General features: G+C 41.2%; 1 long non-coding RNA gene across 1 annotated transcript in view; it reads left to right on the top strand.

Moving 5' to 3' along the window:
- The first annotated feature begins 9,699 nt into the window (after positions 1-9,699).
- LOC125118859 (uncharacterized) overlaps positions 9,700-21,054 on the top strand; it is a 58,363-nt gene continuing 47,008 nt past the window's right edge. The window contains exon 1 of the long non-coding RNA XR_007132903.1: positions 9,700-9,932. This is a non-coding gene — a long non-coding RNA (uncharacterized LOC125118859). The remainder of the gene's footprint in view (positions 9,933-21,054) is intronic.

The following is a 21,054-nucleotide window of genomic DNA, read 5'->3' as shown; positions in this document are numbered from 1 at the left end:
TTTAAGCAAGGAAGATTATCTTGGATCATCTGGGCGGGCCTGTTCAATCAGTTGAAAGCCTTAAGAGCAGAACCGGGGCTTCCCTTAAGAAGAACTCCCGGTGTTCCCTTCATGGCTCAGCAGTTAACAAACCCAGCTGGTATCCATGAGGATGCAGGTTTGATCCCTGGCCTTGCTCAGTGGGTTAAGGATCCAGCGTTGCCGTGAGCTGTGGTGTGGGTTGCAGACACAGCTTGGGTCTGTGTGGCTGTGGCTGTGGTGTAGGCCGGTAGCTGCAGCTTCGATTTGACTCCTAGACTGGGAAATTCCCTGTGCTGCGGGCGTGACCCTAAAAAAAAAAAAAAAAAAAAAAAAAAAAAATAGAACTCCCACCCATGGACAGCAGCACAGCATCAGCTTGTGCCTGAGAGCTCTAACCTCCCTGTCCTGATAATCCCCACTACAGTGTTCAGATTTTGGACTTGCCTGGCCTTGCCAGCCCCCATAATCACCTAAGGTAGTTCATTGGTCCTGTTTCTCTGGTGGAATCCTGAATGATACAATCAGTATCTTTACATTTATATATAAATCCGGAATCTTTATGTACTTGAAAATTAATTTTCCCTGAACTGTGTCTCCTCTCTTTAGATTTTTCTCAATCAGAAATTTCGAAAGGGATGAACTAAGTGTCCGATTCTGGAGAATGCTCAACTTTAGAGACTAACCATCATTTTCCATATTGGAAATAAACTACACCATGTGTGGCTTAGGAGAGTGATTCCTCATGGAAACCATTATCCAAGTGAGTTCTCAGAAGTCTCTGTATTCAGCTTTCTGAAGATATAAGCACTTTTAAGGGATAGAAGCTCAGGAAAACTGTTCCAAGCCTTTTATGCTCTAGTCAAGCCCATCCATAAAATCCTACATGTCTGATGAGATACATGGGCCAGTTGTTGTTTTTGTTTGTTTGTTTTCATCACAACAGCAATAGTTTTGTGTCTGAAGTTCTTCAGCAATTTCTTGGGAATTTTTTACTTCTCTGGGAGACCTTACCCCAATGATCTCATCCTAGTCTTTAGCCCTCTGAAGAAACTTTTGGGTTATTTCTTGGAAATGTTCTTAAATTTCTCCCCTCACATCTGTTTATGGTGTGTTCTAAACTACGCAGACCATAGGCTTCATGTGGTAAATACTGCTAGTTGCTTAGGCAATAGCCATTCTTTTCATCTTACTGTCAGAACCTCAATTTTTCAGGGAGGCAATATACCCCGTAAGAATACTCACCTCCCCAAATTCCCTAGAAGGTAGGATGGCCACGGGATCCAGCTCTGGCAAATGAGATACAAGCAGAAGTCTACTGAGTAACACTCCAGGGAAAGTTCTCTTTTCCCAATGGAAAGGTGCAGACCTTGCTGGCCTTTTGCCATTCGCCTTTTCCATTCTTTCTACTGAGAGCGCACTCACCATACTTAGAGGTATGAAAGCCATGGTATTGGCATAAAGAAGAAGTTACATGTTTAGAATGGCAGAGCAGGAAGATAGAAAGAGCCGAGGGCTGTAACGACATTGCAGAGTTGTTGGGCTGCCTAGCTGCCTACCTTAAGACTTTATTATATATGACCCATCATCTCAGCTCCTAAGTTCAATACTTACAGGTATTCATTCAGAGTTACTGATTTTGCGGCATTAGAGCCCCCTACAAGTGTTTAGATTTGTACTCATCTAACCAGGATTTCTTTTACTCGGGCAGTATTTGGCTGCCTGAGGCCAACAGGGGGCAGTTGTAAAGTCTTGGTGTCCACAGTGAGTTCTGGTCATTTTGAAAAATAAGACACAAGGAAAGTAATACTTCATGGTTTTATGTGATTAAGGACAAGAGGTAACACTAAGGCTAGAACTTTTACACCCTTTATTTCACTGAATACTCAGAATAACTGCAAAGCAGTCATGATTCTCATTTTACAGAAGATAAAACTAAAGACATAACATGGCTTACAGAGATCTACACAGGCAGCATGTAGCAGAATGTAAGTCAAACCCAGGTCTGATGGTTCTCAAACTCACACTCGTTCTTTGCACCTCTGACATGACCAGTCCAAACAAGCAGGGGTCCGTGGCTTCCTGGAAGAGGTAGAAATTGGGCCAGTCTTGAAGGAAGGGAAGAATTTGAAGCTTTGGGGCAAGGGAGAGGAAGAGGGGAGAGTGATCAAAGGATTCCAGGTGTGGAGAGGAACGTAAACAATGAGCAATTTTCATGGATCATGACTATTTAACAGTCACAAGATCAGATGGCTAAAGTAGGGAACGGAATTCTTCAAACAAATAAGTATCCGTTGACTTATCTCAGCATCCTGTGATAGCTGCTGTGGGCATACCAAGGTGAATTCTGTGAAGGCACCTGGCATGTAGTTGCCACTCAGTTGTTTTCTTCTTATTATTATTATTTTGCTTTTTGGGGCTGCACCTTTGGCGTATGGAGGTTCCCAGGCTAGGGGTTGAATTGGAGCTACAGCCGCCGGCCTACACCACAACCACAGCCATGCGGGATCCAAGCCATGTCTGCGAGCTACACCACAGCTCATGGCAACACCAGATACTTAACCCACCAGCAAGGCCAGGGGTCGAACCCGCATCCTCATGGATGCTAGTCAGATTCGTTTCCACGTGCCACAATAGGCACTCCCTACCACTCAGTTTTTGATGTGTTTGTTCTTTAAGGGGTCCCACACTTGAAAACGAAGGTGCTCATCATTTGGCTTTCTCCAAAAGCTGACAGTCTAGGTTGGGAGAGAATGGAATTATTTGAGTTCCACAATAGAAAGTGTCACGATGATGTGAGGCTAATGATACAAAACCACTCCCGAAGGTTACACTCTTTTTTTTTTTTTTTGTCTTTTTGCCTTTTCTAGGGCCGCTCCCGCAGGATATGGAGGTTCCCAGGCTAGGGGTCCAATCGGAGCTGTAGCCGCCAGCCTACACCAGAGCCACAGCAATGCGGGATCCGAGCCGCATCTGCAACCTACACCACAGCTCACGGCAATGCCAGATCCTTAACCCACTGAGCGAGGCCAGGGATCGAACCTGCAACCTCATGGTTCCTTGTCGGATTTGTTAACCACTGAGCCACGACAGGAACTCCCGGAAGGTTACACTCTTAACTACTATGCCTTTTGCCCATGCATCAGATGCATGGGAAGAAGCGATCAGAGGTATTAAGTAGGGGTCCTAGCGAGGAGGCTGATACAGCAACCATGGGACCAATGGCACACGTTAGGTTGATAAGAATGGGCATGAAAAGGAAAGTAGGTAGAAGAAAAACATTTCAACAATAGGGCTAGTTAAGAGCTGCTTAGCTGGCGGGTGGGGTGCTGGTGTTGGTGGGGGGAATAATATTCTAACATGATCCCAAAATGTCAGTGCTATAACTAAGATAAACATGTCATCAGTGGAGACAAGGGTGTCAGGAGAGGCGGACCATCTGGGAAGGAGGAATGTGATGAGTTCTGTTTAGTACATGGTGAGACCAGGAGAACAATTAAAATTTAACTACCCAAGTGAACATACTTGGTAGAGTTGAAGATTGAGCAATGGCAGCCAGATAAGCAGCTGAGCTTAGCGGCGCTGGTTGAAGCTATGCGTAAGGTACATGCACCTAAAGGAGAGGACACAGAGATCAAAGCAGAGGACTCACGACTGAACCTTATACCATAATAACAGCTTAGGTAGAAGGAGGAAAAAGAAGGACAGAGGCAAAAAAAAAAAAAAAAAAAAGAAAAAAGAAAGAAAAGAAATGAGGCGCTAACCAAAGAGACCAAGTCTCAAAGATGTAGGAAAAATTGCATCTAGCACAGTGCCTGGCCCAAGAAGCAGGGCTCAGTGAATTCATGGAGGGGGAACAACTGTGTTCATTATCCTGGGAACCAAGGGGGGAGAAATTTTAAAGAACAAGGCAATGATTATCAGTGAAAAATGCTACCAGGTACAAAGTGTGATTGAAAAAAAAAAAACATGGAGTTCTCTTGTGGTGCAGTGGGTTAAGAATCCGGCGTTGCCATGAGCTGTGGTATAGGTCGCAGACCTGGCTCACATCTGGCATGGCTGTGGCTGTGGCTGTGGGGTAGGCCGCCGGCTGCAGCTCTGATTGGACCCCTAGGCTGGGAACTCCCACATGCCGCAAGTGTGGCCCTAAAAAGAAAAAAAAATCAAAATTGTAAAAAGGCATACATACATGTAGGGGTCTCATTCCCACTTCTAACCCCATCTCCTTTGGTTTCTCTTGTCCTCTATGGGCAATTTATTGGCTTATTTGTCCTTTCAGTTGTCCTTTATGCAAAATTGATATATACATATACTTATTAGGTCCCTTTTTTTGTACGTAAGTTAGCACAGTGAGTGCACTGCTGTAGACCTTGGTTTTGTTTTGTTTTGTTTTGTTTTTTGTCTTTTTGCTATTTCTTGGGCTGCTCCTGCGGCATATGGAGGTTCCCAGGCTAGGGGTCTAATCGGAGCTGTAGCCGCCAGAGCCACAGCAACGCAGGATCCGAGCCTCGTCTGCAACCTACACCACAGCTCACGGCAACGCCGGATCGTTAACCCACTGAGCAAGGGCAGGGACCGAACCCGCAACCTCATGGTTCCTAGTCGGATTCGTTAACCACTGCGCCACGACGGGAACTCCAGACCTTGGTTTTGTAATCTAAATGTAACGTCACTCCTTATCAGTACTGCCCCCTGAAGAAAAACACACAACCTAAAAGTTATGAGCTCTGTTTTATGTGGGGACCTTACTGAGACTATAGCCCAGAAGACAGAGTAGCTCTAAGGAACTATTCTGAAGAGGGAAGGGAAGGGCCAGGATATGTAGGAGTTTTTGCAACAAAAAGTAGTCGAAGGGAGGGGGAGGGAGTGGTTGGGGAGCTTGGGGTTAGTAGATGCAAACTATTGCCTTCGGAATGGATGAGCAATGAGATCCTGCTGTGTAGCACTGGGAACTCTGTCTAGTCACTTATGATGGAGCATAATAATGTGAGAAAAAAGAATGTATACATGTATGTGTCACCATGCTGTACAGTAGGGGGAAAAATCGTATTGGGGAAATAACAAAAAAAAAAAAAACTAAGACTAAAGATAGTGTCAGATGAATAAATGTAAATAAATAGAAAAAGTAGTCGAGCATTAAAAGATTCCTGCTAATCACAAAAAAAACACCAGACATCTCAAGTTAATAATTTCAGTGAGTTTCTATATATGGAAAGATGCAAGTCTGGGCTCACTGAAATCTTTCCTTTGATATGCATCTTAAATATGCAGGGCCAGTATCCTATTTTTCTCCATCCTGAATTCCCCTGAGGGTGCACCTTGGGCGGGGGGGGGGGGGGGGGGGGGGGGGGGGGGGGGGGCCTGCAGTGCCTGAGGACTTAATAGCGGGCAACATTCTTTGTTTACTGAAATGGCAGGCAGCATTTTTTTGTTCACAGTACATAAAGATAGATCTTTGTTTCTTTTTGGCTCTTTGCATGTTGTTTCTCTGCCCATCTTTGATCTTCTTCTCCCACCTTTTAATACTCTGTACAGTCACCTTGCTTAGGCTTTCTACTGCCTGATGGGCCATATGTATTTTGAAAAAGACCCGCAAGTAATTTTGATATGCCCCTCTCTCTGGAATGGTGGTTAAGGGACAGCCATTTACGCTCCAGCTGTGCCACTTACTTGCTATGGTAATGCTTAGTCCTTAGGGGAAAGGAAGCTCAGGGTTACTTACTCTTCTCCTTCCCCACCCCACCTCCATCCCCGCCCCCAAAGGAGTGCTGATCTGGATTGAGAAGATTCCAGGACCCTAGTCTGAACCATAGTCACAGGAGGAGGCACTTGGCAAGGAGTAAAGAGATACACGGATCTTACAGGTTGTCTCCCTCGGTCTGAAAGGGACCTTTTGCTTGCCTTCCCTTCACAGCAGCCATCTTCTAGGGGCAGAGGCTTCTAGCCATCCAAACAAAGTCTTTTTGGAGTTCCTGTCATGGCTCAGCAGTAACAAACCCGACTAGGATCCATGAGGACACGAGTTCGATCCCTGGCCTTGCTCAGTGGCTTTGGGATCCAGCCTTGCCATGAACTTCAGTGTAGGTCGCAGACATGGCTTGGATGCAGCATTGCTGTGGATGTAGCTGGCAGCTGCAGCTCTGATTCAACCCCTAGCTTGTGGACTTCCCTGGGCCACGGGTGCAGACTTAAAAAGCAAAACAAAAACAAAGACAAACAAACAAAAAACCCAGTCTTTTTGAATGAAAGTTTTGTCTGGATATATGCCCGGGAGTGGGGTTGCTGGGGGTCCCTTTGCTGGACAGCAGAAATTGATATGAGACTGTAAATCAACTATATGCTAATTAAAAAAATAACTAAAGCCTTAAAAACAAAATCTTTTTTTTCCATCTAGCACCCCTAAGGAGGGCCTTATCACATCAGTGGAAGAATAGCCACACCTTGAATGTGTGGAAGCCTCAGGCTGCGATCTAGTGCAGGAAAATCGTGAGGAGCCAGTCTCACTCCTCATGGTGGTACATTGGAGTTTGGGGCCAAAAGCTGTGGCTCCTGTGAAATGGTCACTTTGCTTTATTTTAAACTCTGGGCATGGGTTTTCCTCCGAGACCTCCTGGAACCACGTAATCGGGGCAGGATTGAGGTTCTGCTCTATCCTGGCCAAACACATCCTCAGCCTGTTGATCTCATCCTTTGATAGATCCCCACTCACCAGTCTCAGACGTGTGACCTCAACAAATGAGGTCCTCGCCTAACTTCCCATTTCTCCATCTGGCAAAATGGGGCCAATCCTAGGTCTTCATATATTTGATTCAAAGGTTAAATGGCTTAAAGTATACAACACACCTAATATGGTGCTTAGCTATTATAGCAAGTGCTCAACGAACAGTTAAAATTATTTTTACTCTTGTTAGTATTGCTGAGCAGTATAATGCAACAGTTAAGAGCACAGATTTTGGGGTTAAACTTATTTCTTTGGCCTTGGGTCTATATTCTGCACTTAACATATTTTTTAAAAATTTTTTATTGGAGTATAGTTGATTTACAGTGTTGTGTTGCTTTCTGCTGCACAGCATAGTGACCCAGTCACACATTCTTTTTCTCATATTATCTTCCATCATGGTCTATCCCAAGAGACTCGATATAGTTCCTCGTGCTATACAGTAGGACTTCATTACCTATCCATTCTAAATGGAATAATTTGCATCTACTAACCCCAAACTCCCAGTCCATCCCTCTCCCTATCCCCCCTTCCTTGGCAACCACAAGTCTGTTCTCTATGTCTGTGAGTCTGTTTCTGTTTTACAGATAGGTTCATTCGTGCCTTATGTGTATGTGTGTGTGTATATATATATATATATATATATATATATATATTTTTTTTTTTTTTACCAATTTAAGTTAGCTAGCCCCACTAAGATTTAATTTCCTCAATCATAAAAGTAGACATAGTAGAAGTACCTATCTTTTACGGTTGCTAAGAGGATCAAATATGCAAAGTGCTTAACACAGAGGTAAGCACATATAAGAAGTAGCTGCCCTATCTAACAGCATTTAAAAACTCAAACCCGGAAGTTCCCAGCGTGGCTTAGTGGTTCACAAACCCGACTAGTATCCATGAGGATGCGGGTTCGATCCCTGGCCTTGCTCAGCGAGTTAAGGATCCAGCACTGCCGGGACCTGTGGTGTAGGTGGAAGACGCGACTCGGATTCTGCGTTGCTGTGGCTGCGGGGTAGGCCGGCAGCTGCAGCTCCGATTAGACCCCTAGCCTGGGAACCTCCATATGCCACGGGTGCAGCCCTAAAAAGACAAAAAAACCCCAAAACCTCAAACCTAACTACATTTAAGTGATTTAGGCCCCTTCAGAGAAGGTGGGAAGTGTCTCCTCACGTATAATTGAGCATGCAGGGGGTAGAGGTAGAGTGAATCCAACATTTTCCCATAAAAATGCACTCGTTTAAAATTTTAGGGGGTAGATCTCATGTGTTTTTTCACCACAATTGAAAAAATTTTTTTGTTATTATTTCCCCAATACAGTTATTTTTCTACTGTACAGCATGGTGACCCAGTTACACATACACGTATACATTCTTTTTTCTCCCATTAGCAGGGCTCCATCATAAGTGATTAGACATAGTTCTCAGTGCTACACGGCAGGATCTCATTGCTAATCCATTCAAGAAAACAAAAAGACAACTTACAGAATGGGAGAAAATAGTTTCAAATGATGCAGCTGACAAGGGCTTAATCTCTATACAAGCATCTCATACAACTCATCACCACAATTTTTTTTTGTCTTTTTGCCTTTTCTAGGGCTGCTCCTGCAGCATATGGAGGTTCCCAGGCTAGGGGTCCAATCGGAGCTGTAGCTACCAGCCTACACCAGAGCCACAGCAACGTGGGATCTGAGCCGCCTCTTCCACCTACACCACAGCTCACGGCAACACTGGATCCTTAACCCACTGAGCGAGGCCAGGGACCAAACCCGCAACCTTATGGTTCCTAGTTGGATTCATTAACCATTGCGCCACAATGGGAACTCCCATCACCACAGTTTTTCAAAATTCACTCATAGAAATGAGTTTTATAAATAAAGTTGAAGGAAGGGCGCTGTGACATTCTGAGCATTCACTCCGTGTCCCACGCTTTACATTTTTCCTTATACTTAATTCCAGTATAAAAATAATCAGGGAGTTCCCTGGTGGCTCAGTGGGTTAAGGATCTGGCATTGTCGCTGCTGTGGCTCAGGTCACTGCTGTGGTGTGGGTTTGATCCCTGGCCAAGGAACTTCCACATGCGGCAGGCACAGCCAAAAAAATAAAAATAGTAAGAATAATCAGGACAGCACTTGTGTTGGCAGATTCAGTGTGAATAATACTATATGAACCTCACATGCTGCCCTATCTATTGCCATAGCCTTTGATCATTCAGTTAGCTTTACAAGTACTTGTTAACACCAAAGGATTTGTAATACAATCAACTTGAGCAAAGTGGTGGGAAGGAGGTGAGTTTTTTGTTTTTTTGTTTTTTTTCTTTCACTTCAAGAAGCTAAGCCCTGATTCAAGTCAGAAACATCTGCCTCTTGGGAGTTTCCTTCCTGGCTCAGTGGTTAATGAACCCGACTAGGATCCACGAGGACATGGGTTCGATCCCTGGCCTCGCTCGGTGGGTTAAGGATCTGGTGTTGCCGTGAGCTGTGGTGTAGGTGGGAGACGAGGCTCGGATCCCGCGCGGCTGTGGCTGCGGCTGTGGCTCCAATTCGACCCGAGTGAAAAAAAATCTTGCTTGCCATATCAGTAAACAAAGGATGTGGCAGCCACCAAGCTATCACATCGCAGTTGCCCAGATGGTGAGCCCTGCCTGAAAGAACGCAGGATAGAAATAGAAACAGGATGCCTGCCATCAAACCCCTGCAGCCACCCCTTAAAGATGCACCCTGAGGAGACTCAGGATGGGAAAATGCAGGCTCCTGGCCCCAGATGGCTAAGGTGCATATCAAAGGAATAATTTCAGGGAGCTCAGACTCTTGCCTCTTTCCATATATAGAAAAGTACTAAATTCCTTAACTTGAGATGCATGTTTTCTTTAATTAGCAATAATCTTTTGATGTTCTGACTACCTAGTCTTTGTTGCCAAAAACTCCTGTCTCCCTGGCTCCTCCCTTTCCTCTTTGGAGCAGTCTCTCAGAGCTATCTGGGAGGCTACACGCTGGCTTGGGTCTCAGAATGTCCACCGACTAAAACATAATTCTCAACTTTTAGGTTGTGCATTTTTTCAGTCACCGGTTCTGGTGACCATGAAGGGATCCAGCGCAGACTTCTCTGCTTCACCTAAACTCTATGAGGCACCAGAGCCTTGGTGCCAGCAGAGGCCTCTCGTGCCCGTCTCCCTCCTTGGAGAGTCCAGACGAATTTGGGTGAGTCTCTCCTGTTTTTCGGGTCTCCTTGGTTGATGAGCCTGAGGTTTATTTGGCAACATCTAACAGGTACCTGGCTCCCCAGCTGAAAGATACTGGGGAGTGACTCCCCTAACTGAAAGATACGGGGGGAGCCCAGTTCAAAAACATGGAGATTGGCTCAGTTAAAAAGTTACTGAGTGGTCTGGGCTGAATGGTTAGGTCAGAGGCTGACCTGATGTCTTTCCTCAAATTGGCTACCTTAACAAGAATGTCAGGATGAAAGTGCATGAGCAAATTTTATCCCCAACGAATTCAACTTTAAAATGGGAAAGAGAGTCTCTCAAACAAACAAACGAAAAACCCTGATGGGCATCAGAAAGCCAACCTCTAACACTCCAGCCAGATTCATATATGTATGGAGCTCATACTTAAATGTACCTACTTAATTGGAAATTAAATATTACTTTAATATTTAATAAGAAAGTAAATATTATTTAAATAATACTAATTAAATAATAACTTAAATATAAGATGGGGCTCTTATATTGCATACACAGTTAAGTTAAAGCTGGTTTGATAAAAACATCTTTTCAGAATTCTAACCTTAAAGAAACAAAAGCCTTCTGGGGAGACTTTGTGTTTGTCTTCCTATGTCTTTGAAATGAAAATGTTCTAACCGGGAGTTCTCTGATGGCCTAGGGGGTGGAGGCTCCTGCGTTCTCACCGCTGTGGCTCTGATTGCTGCTGTGCCGCATAGGTTCAATCCCTGGCCCAGGAATTCCCACATACTGCCTGTGTGGCCAAAAAGGAAAAAAAAAACACAAAAAACCAAGAGAGAACCTGAAATAAACGTTGCAACTCTCATTTTCTTAAAAAAAAAAAAAAAAAAGGAAAATGTTCTAACTGATCTTAGGACAGTGTGTGTGTGTGTGTGTGTGTGTGTGTGTGTGTGTGTTTTGAAAACTTGACCTCTTCCATACTATTTTTTGAGTAAACTTTCTGGATCTTATTTATGTAGCATCCTCCTCACTCTCTTATGGGGAAGCCTCTTGTGTTTTATTGCTTTTGCTTGTTTTTTGTTTGGTTAGTTTTTTTGGCTTTTTAGGGCCGCACCTGCATCATATGGAAGTTCCCAGGCTAGGGGTCACATCAGGGCTGTAGCTCCCAGCCTATGCCACAGCTCACGGCAACGCCAGATCCTTAACCCACTGAGCGAGGCCAGGGATCCAACCTGTGTCCTCAGGGATACTAGTTGGATTCATTACTGCTGAGCCATGATGACAACTCCCCATTTTATTGGTTTGAATCACAATTAATATATATCTCATTAATAGCCAGGTGATGGATCCTTTAAATTAGAGAAGCTTTTCTAAATTGCTAAATTCTTAGCTCTCATTAGAAATAACTGCATATTGGTAGCTATACAAAATTAAATTAAAAGGTGGAAAAATATATACTGGTTAACCTAAGAACTGCCTTAGTTGAAATCAAACAAGAAAAACTGATTTGGGAATCGGGTATAGTGGTCTCCCAAGGGTCTCCCCTTCCCCTCAATGGGTCTTAAAGATGCTCATAAAAACATTAGAATAACTAATGTTACTTAGGTTGATTAACAGGGAAAAAAAGCTGTAGGGAATGTCTAGAGCCTCTTTCCCAACAAGGTGGAAATTTTAAGGAGACATCCCAACTGGATAAAGAAATCTTTCGATGGTTATTTTAAAATGGGATAAATAATTGGTGCAGCCACTATGGAAAACAGTATGGATGTTCCTCAAAAAATTAAAAATAGAGTTGCCATACAATCCAGCAATCCCACCCCTAGGCACATATATGGACAAAGCTCTAATTCATAAAAGATACATACACCCCTGTGTTCATAGTAGCAGTATTTACAATAGCCAAGACATGGAAACAACCTAAATATCTGTTGACCGAAGAATGGATAAAGAAGATGTGGTACATGTATACAATGGAATATTACTCAGCTATAAAAAAGGATGAAATAATGCCACTTGCAGCAACATGGGTAGAACTAGAGATTATCATACTAAGTGAAGTAAGTCAGGAAGAGAAAGACAAATACCACATAATATCACTTATATGTGGAATCTAAAATACAATGCAAAGATTGATACAACATTGCAAATCAACTATACTTCAATAAAATGTTCAAAAATGAAAGAAAATATGACACGAATGAACATATCTACGAAACAGAAACAGACTCACACATATGGACTTGTGGTTGCCAGGGGCGTGAGGGGAGAGGGAAGTATTGGGAGTCTGGGATGAGCAGATGCAAAGTATGACATATAGGCTGGATAAGCAACAGGGTCCTAACTGTATAGTACAGGGAACTATGTTCAGAAAGGAATATGAAAAAGAATATGTATATATATATATATGTATAACTGAATCACTTTGCTGTATACCAGAAATGAACACATTGTAAATTAACTATCCTTCAATAAACATTTTAATGCAAAAAAAATAATTAAAATAAAAAACATGGGATGAATAAAATGGACATTTAAAGGGCTGGGAAAAAATTATACTGAGATACTTGACCAACAATTACTTGGGGCAACAGGCCAATTAATCACGTTTAAAAATTGATAAAGGGTCTAAGTCCCTTGGCTCAACCCCTCTCTGGGGATCCCAGCGTCTTTTATATAAGAATAGATTAAATAGACAAGGGATAAAAAGAAAGAAAAGCTTCTAAGACTCCTTCTAAAAACAAGAACTGTTGATTGGGCCCTAATGAAAACCAAAGTTGATAGGATTAAGATAAAAGTTCACAAAAAATGATGTATATAAATGGGCTTTCTATAAGATGGCTGCATCTCTTTTGCATAATTATATTGTGGGATAGACATGTCTCACTTGGGGTCTTCCGCTGCTTGGTATTATAAGATAAGGCATATAGTTCTGCCTCTGAGGATTTTTTTTTTTGCTTTTTTTTTTTTACGGCCGCATCTATGGCATATGGAGGTTCCCAGGCTAGGGGTTGAATCAGAGCTATAGCCGCCGGCCTACACCACAGCCACAGCCACGCCAGATCCAAGCTATGTCTGTGACCTACACCACAGCTCAGGGCAACTCCAGATCCTTAACCCACTGAGCAAGGCCACAGATCGAACCTGTGTTCTCATGGATACTAGTCAGGTTCTTTACCACTGAGCCACAAGGGGAACTTCCTCTCGGGAAATATCACATCCTAAAGGAAACCACTTGGGTTGCCTGAACCATACAAAATAAAGTAAAACCTGGAAACTAATATTCAGGAGCTAATAAAAATAATAGTAGAGATTTTACTCTGGGTCTAGCCTGCACTCAGAAAGAGGGCCCTTGTTGAATGCCTTCTGCCAGGTTTGGAAGACATGATAAATTAAACCCCAAAGTCTAGAACATGGAACTCTTACATTTTGGTTTAGTTAGAAATCTTCCCACTGATATAGAGAAACAAATGAAAGAAAATATAGTCGGGCCAATCAACCTTTTGATATCCTTTGGGTGACAGACTAGTTCTTTGACAAGTTAAAAGGAACTGTCTTTGTTTTGTAGATCTGTACAGATCAGAAATGTAAATACAGGCCAAGAGGACCTGAGACTGAACCTAATTAGCTCCATCAGGTAGAACCAGAAATCAAGGGAAAAAAAGGAAAAATGGCATATTAAAGTTAAACTGCCAGAAATCTCTCCTCAGCTGAAAATCTAATTCTTCACAGCCTCCTTAGAATTTTATCAAGAACAAATACAAATCTTAAAAGTCTTTTCCATAAATAGTAAAGCCTTAGTCATCTAAGCAAGCAAATTTAATTTATTCCAACTGTTATTTATAAACTAGTTAAGTTTACATTGTAATATCTGATTCATAACTAAGGGTTTTTTTTAAGTGACGCTACGAGATCTCTGTTTTTGTCTGTTTATATGTCTGTGTACACATTATACATATGAGCTATCTCTAGCTCTAGAAAATATTATCAAAATGAAATTTATAAAAGTGTTCTATTTAATTAACTTAAAAGTAAGCACTTATAAATTAAGTATTTCTAAATATGAAAAAAAGAAACCCAGCCAGAATGACTTTCTGGGTCATGTGAACTGGGAAATATTCAGTATTAAGTTAATACCTGATATTAAGGTTAAAGTTTGTCGAGTTAATTAATATTGACATGTTTTCAGAGTCATCAATATTAAGTATAATGTTTTTATTGTTCCTAGGTTTAATACAAGTCAGGCAAGATCTTGTTATATCTGTTACGAATTTGACAGCAAGAAAAAAACTTGGTGTGATAAAATTCTTGTAAATTAAACACAAATGAGATGAGAGCTTTTGGGTAAACTCTTCAGAAATAATTATGTTTTAGGAATGCCTACTTGAAAGCAATCTCTCCAGATACCTGGTAACTTGAAATTCTGGAGTGCTAAATTCAGTTGAATGATGGGTGTTTATTGAACATTGAAGTTTATTGAAGTTTACTGAAGATTGGCTTCCCTTAACAGAGAAACCAAAGGTATTTAGGACTATGATTAAATATGTTGGTGCCACACTGAGATATTTTTTATAAGAAAGCACATGTTGTTAGAAATTACTATTGGTATTTATGTTTGCCAACCTATAGAATACTAATGTAGAAAACAGTTCCTAATTGCCTGTTTTAATTTTCACTAGAAATTAAGGTTTTAAGAGTTGAGGAGTCTAGCTTAAATATATACTTAATGCTACTAGAAATAATAAAAACCTTTCAGTATACAATAGAAATGGAAGACATATATTGTGAACAAAAGGAGGTATAAAGAATGGAATTCCATTTTGTTAAGAGAAGGTAAAGTGATTTTGTTCCCTAGAGTTGATTGTTTCTAAATGGGAAAATGAAAGGACAAAATGACATGGCCACAGAAAATGATAAAAGGTTGTGGAAAAGGAACCCTGGAGAAAAGAGTTTTATACATGGTCCAGATCGGCTAAATTTAGGTTTAATTTAATTAAGTAAAGGGATTTTGTTGTTACAAGTAGGCTGGTACAAGACTGGAGGTTGATTTTTCTCTCCGTTAAGAGGACAAAGTGTTCTTGGGGTACTGCTTTTGAAAACAGATTGTATAAGTGGCTGTAAGTCATCGGTATTTATTTTTTGAAATCTTTGTCACCTTAGTTAAGTCAATAGGTATTTGCTTCACAGTGACTTCATGTGTTTTAAAACCTTTTTTAAACAAACTTGCCAAATATCAAATTCTAACTGAAGTTCTTTTAACCTCCAGTAAACTCTGGAATGCTCGTTTCAAAGCAACCCTGAAACATCTCAGAGAGGAATTTCTATATACAAACATACATAGGAAGAAACTAATTAGACTTCTTTGGTACATTAAATTACTTGAGAAACATTGTCAAGTGATTGGAGGTGAACCTTAGGTTATATTGTAGGGGTAAATGTCATTAATATAGATATTCGGAAATTTACACGGAATTCCTAAAAATCTTAAAGTTTATTGCATAGTATAATGTTATCAGTCATAATTCTAGTTATTATCTTAAAACATGGTATGCTATAGAAATAGTCAAGTTTCTTGTCAATTGTAATCAAATCTTTAACCACGCCATTTTAAGTCTTGTTGTTTATTGACAATCATTGTTTTAAACTCTGATGCTTTTATAAAGTGAAGGTCTTGAATAAAATTCATAAAAAGGACTTTTTGACAGAAGTTTCTGATAGTCTGATCATGCTGCTGAAAGAAGCAAACTTGACCTCATCCGCATCACCAGGAATTAATTAATTACATGGGATGAACAAACTGATAAATACAATTTATAACTTAATGATTGTTTTTTTGGAAATATACTGGCTTTTAATCTTTGTTTTCAGAAAAACTTCCCGCTTATACTATGACCTGCAAGTTGATAAGTATACTTTTGTAGGAGTTCCCATTGTGGCTCAGTGGGTTAAGAACCTGACTAGCATCTATGAGGACGCGGGTTCAATCCCTGGCCTCGATCAGTGGGTTAAGGATCTGGCGTTGCTGTGAACTGTGGTATTGGTTGCAGACATGGCTCAGATCTGGTGTTGCTGTGGCTGTGGCACAGGCCAGAAGCTGCAGCTCCAATTTAACCCCTAGCCTGGAAACTTCCATTTGCTGCAGGTGTAGCCCTAAAAAAGCAAAAAAGTATACTAAAAGTGTACTTTTGTAAGCAAAGATAAAATATTTATATCTTTTTCTTGTTCTTGTTGTTTTCATGTTTCTTACCTGTTCCTTCTAAAATTTGTCTTCTCCAGCTGGCTCTCCTACGACTTGATAGTTTATTGCAACCGGATTATAACTAGTTATACCAGTCATTGTTTTAATTCATTCTTTATTTGAAAATTGTTCATGCTTTGTCTCCCTACTGCACTATGACATTGTCAGTGTTACTAGCTGTATTACTTATAACCTGTTGATTTTATAAGATTGCTGTCTCTTACATGACCCAATATGTAGCCAGGCCTCCAACAAAAATGATGATGGCAAAACACCTTGAAGAAATATTTAACATTTATAACTCTACATAGAATAATTGTAATAGCGTGATTCTAGGTATGGGAAGAAGCAACAAGGGAAAACATTTCCTGGGTTGTAATAGACTAGTAAGACAGGGGATCCAGAGAATTTTAAATTAGCAACAGCGCCTAATCCAGAAATTAGCACCTTGAGTGGCATATGAACAAAATCTTCACCTGATCTAGGAATGAACCTTCCTAGCACCATGGGACAAAAAATTTGCCATGAAATGTCTACCAAATATTAGCTGAATTTATGACCAAAAGGAAGGACTGCAAATGAAAAAAAAAGTTGCCTGCCAAGTTTGTAAACAAAGGATTTTGCAGCCATCAAGCTGCAACACAGTACAGCTGCCTAGATGGTGAGCCCTGAAGGAATTCAGGATAGAAACAGGATGCCTGAGCAACAAAATTACAATCAACTGCTGAACAACCTTCAACTAAGTAGACTGCAAACTATCCAAAAAGATATCCTACTTGGGAAGAAGAAGAAGAGGCCACATCAAGATGGTAGGGGGGCAATTATGTGATATAAGCAACCCCATACCTCCACAGACTGGAAAGTAACTGTATCACAGACGCTCACCCACAGGAGTGAGAGTTCTGAGCCCCACTTCAGGTTCCCAGGCCTGGGGATCTAGCATTGGGAAGAGGAGTCCCCGGAGCATTTGGTGTTGAGGGCCAGCAGGGCTTGTGTGCAAGAGCTCCACGGGACTGGGGGAATCAGAGATTCCATTCTTTTTTTTTTAGCTGAATGAATTTTATTACATTTATAGTTGTACAACAATCATCACAACTCTTTTTTTTGTCTTTTCTAGGGGCGCACCCACGGCATATGGAAGTTCCCAGGCTAGGGGTCTAATTGGAGCTGTAGCCACTGGCCTCCACCAGAGCCACAGCAACACAGGATCCGAGCTGAGTCTGCAACCTACACCACAGCTCACAGCAACACCAGATCCTTAACCCACTGATCCAGGCCAGGGATCAAACCTGCAACCTCATGGTTCCTAGTCGGATTCGTTAACCACTGAGCCATGATGGGAACTCCCACAACCCAATTTTAGAGCATTTCCATCCCAAAGAGACTCCATTCTTAAAAGGTGCACACAGGCTTTCATGTGCACTGGGCCCCAGGCAAAGCAGAGACTTTATAGGAATCTGGGTCAGAACTGACTGCCATTCTTGGAGGATCTTCTGGGAAAACGGGATGACTGTAGCTTGTTGTGTGGGACACTGGGGGCAAAATCTTGGGAATTAATCATCAGTGTGTGCTTCTCTAGAGATGGCCATTTGGGAAATGGCCCCATCTGTCCCACCCATCAGGGCCATACAGTAATCCGGGTGGGAACACAGCCCCACCCATCAACAAACAGACTGCCTAAAGACCCCCAGGCACATAGCCACCTCTAATCTCACCCAGAAACAAAGCCCCACCCACCAGAGGGATAAGAATCAGCTCCACCTACAGGAAGCCTGTGGCAAGCCCTCTACCAACTTCAGCAACAAGGTGTGTGGGGGGGGGCATCAGAAGCAAGAGAGGCTACAGCTGTATTGTCAGCAAAAAGGAGACCACACCAGAAATCTATACAAAATGAAAAGATACAGAATTATGACTCAGATAAGGAAACAAGGAAAAAAAAAAACCCGGAAAAATAGTTAAGTGATCTGGAGATTGCCAACCTCTATGAAAAAGACTTTAGACCGATGATAGTAAAGATGATTCAAGATACTGGAAATGAACTGGAGGCAAAGATTGATAAATTACAAGAAACATTGATCAAAGAAATAGAAGATTTAAGGATTAAGCAAGCAGAGATGCAAAATACAACCACCAATTAAAAATTCACTAGAAGCAACCAATAGCAGAATACAGGAGGCAGAAGAATGAATAAGCAGGGTGGGTACAGGCCAGTGGAAATCACTGACAAGGAACAGAAAAGAGAAAAAAGATTGAAAAGAAATGAGGACAGTCTAAGAGGACTCTGGGACAACGTTAAATGCACTAACATCCACATTACAGGACTGCCAGAAGGAGAAGAGAGAGAAAAAGGCCCAGAGAAAATATTTCAAGAGATAACTGCCAAAAACTTCCCTAACATGGGAAAGGAATCCCTCAAATCCAGGAAGCACAATGAGTACCATATAAAATAAACCCAAGGGGGCACACCCCAAGACACATATTAATCAAACTGGCCAAAATCAAAGACAAAGAGAAAATAGTGAAAGCAGTTAGGGAAAAGAAACAAATAACATACAAGGGAAACCCAATAAGGCTATTGGCAGATTTTTCAGCAGAAACTCTGCATGCCAGAAGGGAGTAGCATGATATACTTAAAGTAATGAAAGGAAAAAACTTCCAAATGAGATTACTCTACCCAACAGGCTCTGACTGAGATTTGAAGGATAAATCAAAAGCTTTACAGACAAGCAAAAGCTAAGAGAATTCAGCACCACTAAACCAGCTTTACAACAAATACTAAAGGAACTTCTCTAGGTGGAAAAGAAAAGGCCACAACTAGAAACAAAAATATTACAAATGACAAGGCTCATTGGTAAAAGCATACATCTAGTACAGGTAGGAAATCATCTACACACAAATATGCTACCAATACTAGAAATCATGAGGAGGGTATAAATGCAGGACACTGGAGATGCACTTGGAATTAAGAGACCAATAACTTGAAAAAAATCTCGTGTGTGTGTGTGTATATATATATACATATATATAAATATATATATTTAAAATAAATATAAATGTAAAATATATTATAAATTTATATATATTTAAAATACAAGATTGTTTTGCAAGATATATATAATACAAGATTGTTTTATTATACACACACACACACACACACACACACACATAGAATCCTTTATCAAAACTTAATGGTAACTGCAATCCAAAAATCTACAATAGATATACACACAAATAAGAAAAAGCACTCCAAATAGCACACTAAAGATAATCATCCAACCACAAGAGAACAAGAGAAGGGAAGAAAAAAAATGAACAAAAACAAATCTAAAACAGTTAATAAAATGGAAGTGAGAACATACATATCAATAATTACCTTAAATGTAAATGGACTAAATGCCCTAACCAAAAGACATAGACTGGCTGAATGGTATAGAAACAAGACCCATATATATGCTGCTTTCAAAAGACCCACTTCAGTTCTATGGACACGTACAAATTGAAAGTGAGAGGATGGAAAAAAATATTCCATGCAAACGGAAATCAAAAGAAAGCTGGAGTACCAATACTCATATCAGATAAAATAGACCTTAAAATAAAGAATATTATAAGAGACAAAGAAGGACATTACATAATGCTCAAAGAATGAATCCAAGAAGATATAACAATTGTAAATATATATGCACCCAACATAAGATCACCTCAATATACAAGGCAACTGCTAAAAACCTTAAAAGGAGAAATTGGCAATAACGCAACAATAGCAGGAGACTTTAACACTACACTTACAGCAATGGACATATCATCCAGACAGAAAATCAAGAAGGAAACACAGGCCTTAAATGATGCATTAGACCAGATGGACTTAATAATAGTTATTTATAGAACATTCCACCCAGAAGCAGCAGAATACACATTCTTATCAAGTGCACAAGGAACATTCTCTAGGATAGATCACAGTCTGGGCCACAAATCAAGCCTCAGTAAATTTAAGAAAACTGAAATGATATCAAACATCTTTTCTTTTTTTTTTTTTCTTTCTGTCTTTTTGCTATTTCTTTGGGCCGCTTCCGCGGCATATGGAGGTTCCCAGGCTAGGGGTCTAATCAGAGCTGTAGCCACCGGCCTACGCCAGAGCCACAGCAACGCAGGATCCGAGCCGTGTCTGCAACCTACACCACAGCTCACGGCAATGCCGGATCATTAACCCACTGAGCAAGGGCAGGGACCGAACCCGCAACCTCATGGTTCCTAGTCGGATTCGTTAACCACTGCGCCACAACGGGAACTCCCTCAAGCATCTTTTCTAACCACAATACTATATGGAGTTCCGTCATGGCTCAGTGGTTAACGAATCCAACTAGGAACCATGAGGTTGTGGGTTCGATCCCTGGCCTTGTTCAGTGGGTTAAGGATCTGGCATTGCTGTGAGCTGTGGCGTAGGTCACAGACACAGATGAGGCTTGGATCCTCCGTTGCTGTGGCTCTGGTGTAGGCCAGTGGCTACAGCTCTTATTCGAGCCCTAGCCTGGGAACCTCCATATGCCCCAGGAGCAGCTCAAGAAAAGGTGAAAAGACAAAAACAAAAACAAAAACAAAACACTATATGACTGGAAATCAACCACAGGGAAAAAAAACTGCAAAAAGCACAAAACATGGAGACTAAACAACATGCTACGAAATAACCAATGGATCACTGATGAAATCAAAAGGGAAATTTAAAAAAATACCTAGAAGCAAATGACAACAAAGACACAACAATCCAAAACCTATGGGATGCAGCAAAAGCAGTTCTAAGAGGAAAGTTAATAGCAATACAAGCTTACCTCAGGAAACAATAAGAAGCTCAAATAAACAACCTAACTTTACACCTAAAGAAACTAGAGAGAGAACAGCCAAAACCCAAAGT

The sequence above is a fragment of the Phacochoerus africanus genome, chromosome X, assembly GCF_016906955.1.
Source record: "Phacochoerus africanus isolate WHEZ1 chromosome X, ROS_Pafr_v1, whole genome shotgun sequence".
NCBI lineage: Eukaryota > Metazoa > Chordata > Mammalia > Artiodactyla > Suidae > Phacochoerus > Phacochoerus africanus.
Note: the sequence above shows the minus strand (reverse complement) of the source record. Positions and strands in the feature narration are given on the sequence as shown.